General features: G+C 40.8%; 1 protein-coding gene across 2 annotated transcripts in view; it reads left to right on the top strand.

The window, feature by feature from the left end:
• Nucleotides 1-856: 856 nt before the first annotated feature.
• LOC116693427 (MTOR-associated protein MEAK7-like) overlaps nt 857-2,419 on the top strand; it is a 13,836-nt gene continuing 12,273 nt past the window's right edge. For both annotated transcript variants that reach the window (XM_032522411.1, XM_032522410.1), the window contains exon 1: nt 857-947. The gene's annotated coding sequence lies outside the window, so the exon portion shown is untranslated. The remainder of the gene's footprint in view (nt 948-2,419) is intronic.

Raw genomic sequence — 2,419 nt, 5'->3', positions numbered from 1 at the left:
CTGTGGTTCATCTTCTGCTGCACACACTGATTCATCACTGGCATCCTGTTTCCAGCAGCCTGTTTACCCGGCGTGGGCAGATGGCTGCGCGTCACCTTCACATCCACGGTCCTACAAGACCTCATTACAATGCAACACACCCAGCTCAGTGCACTCACATAGTAAATCTCATGCCCTTAAAAGGAGCTTTTCAACTGCTTGCAGTTCCTGCATAGGGCTCTCTCTTTCTCTCTCTGTGGTGACTCCTGTGCAGACTCTGCTGGTGAAACATGGAATAGGACTGGAATGTTAACGTGAATCACTAGTTTTTTTTAAATGTATGGCTTACATGTGGTTTTGGGGCACATAATGTGTGTGTTTGCATGGGAAATAAGTTATAAAATAAAAAAATTGATTAAGGGTACCTCAGTGATGTCATTGGACCCAAACTCCCAATCTGTTTGGATTAACTATTTATTTCCTTGTAGATATATTGATGACTAACAGATGGAGAGTGAAGAATAACCACTAACACCGCCTTACAGTATGCTAAGTTGTAATTTATCTGATCTCTAACTTTAATAAGCTTGCATTCATGCAAGTCATTACAATGCCTATGTAGTGAGTATGTGTCTTTCTGAATATGGATTACTGTCCTTACTGCACTTGGTTTGACATGCAGCAGTAGAGGCGTTAGACAGAAGGACACAGGCGCCATGGATGTGCCTGTCCCAGCCCGCTGTGGCTGCTACAAGCGAAACTCCGAACAGACATTGTGTTGAATGTACCCCTGCTAAACAACGGCCAATTCTCCCCGCCTACGACACCGTGGACCAGTCATAATGAAGCAAGTGAACATTTGGCTCATTTGATTGGTTACAATCAATGTCATCCCTTTTAGTACCAGGAAGTTTACATTTTGTGCCACAGTGTGCAGAATGTAGCTAAAGCTTGCTGTTCTTCAAAAGGTTAGCGTCAATGTTGAAGTTGCTTAGCTTTGAGGACATCATGCTTACGTTATAACTTTATTTCATTGCACCCGAAGTCTTTAATATACGTGACAGTAACGTAGCCAATGCTGTGCTTTGCTAGCTAGCGTTAGCTGTTATCGTCCAAGGTCCGACAGGCTAGCCTCTTTATTACTCAGCAGCACTGCGAGCTGCATTAAAAACCGCGACCCTTTTAACAACATATTTAATATTAATATTTCCGCTACATTTAACGTGCCATGGTGTGCTCCCCTACGACATCTCCGGATCTTTTGGTCGTTACACACGAGGGAAGTTGTTCTTTTACTGATACATTTATGTTTTATATCTAAATTATTGATGCAGTGTTTTAGTTATGGCTCAGCCCTAGAACAGAGTTGAGATAAATAATTACTATAATATTTCTCAGTTAAGCTCAAGATCCTCCTTAGATCGCTGGTTCCCTTTGGGGGGGTAAGACACACAAAATGATGAAAACGATGAATTAGATTTAGGAAGTTGGAGAACACTACGTCAATAACGTAGCAGGATACTGCTTCAGTGTAAGGGGTTATATGTTAAAAGGGTTCGGAAGCACTGCCCTAGATACCGAGTAATACATCAAATCAAATTACAACTGATATGATGCGAATATGTCAGACTTCTATGAGCCTACAAAGTCAGTCATTAAGTGTTGAACTTCAAAACTGAATTATGATTTTTTTTCCATATATTTTTATCTTTATATAGACCTTAGTGGTCCCTAATACTGTATCTGAAGTCTCTTTATATAGACCTAGTGGTCCCTAATACTGTATTGAAGTCCTTTATATAGACCTTAGTGGTCCCTAATACTGGTATGAAGTCTCTTTATATAGACCTTAGGGTCCCTATACTGTATCTGAAGTCTTAATAGACCTAGTGGTCCCTATACTTATCTGAAGTCTCTTTATATAGACCTTAGTGGTCCCTAATAGTATCTGAAGTCTCTTTATATAGACCTTAGTGGTCCCTAATACTGTATTGAAGTTCTTTTTATATAGACCTTAGTGGTCCCTAATACTGTATCTGAAGTCTTTTTATATAGACCTTAGGGGTCACATACTGTATCTGAGTCTCTTTATAGAACTAGGGGTCTAATCATGTATCTGAAGTCTCTTTTATTAGACCTTAGTGGTCCCTAATACTGTATCTGAGTCTCTTATATAGCATTAGTGGTCCCTAATACTGTATCTGAAGTCCTTTATAGACCTTAGTGGTCCCTAATACTGTATCTGAAGTCTCTTTATATAGACCTTAGTGGTCCCTATTACTATATCGGAAGTCTTTTTCCCCAAATCCAGCCTACAGAATTCTAGCCACTAGAGCCAGTCCCACAATGAGTTTTCCTTAGTGTGTGGCATGTCTGAGTCTGTAGCTAGTGAGGAGGAGAGAGGGGGGCAAGGTGGAGGGTGGGGGTGTGGCCTTGACCA

Source organism: Etheostoma spectabile, chromosome 8 (genome assembly GCF_008692095.1).
Source record: "Etheostoma spectabile isolate EspeVRDwgs_2016 chromosome 8, UIUC_Espe_1.0, whole genome shotgun sequence".
Taxonomy (NCBI): domain Eukaryota; kingdom Metazoa; phylum Chordata; class Actinopteri; order Perciformes; family Percidae; genus Etheostoma; species Etheostoma spectabile.
Note: the sequence above shows the minus strand (reverse complement) of the source record. Positions and strands in the feature narration are given on the sequence as shown.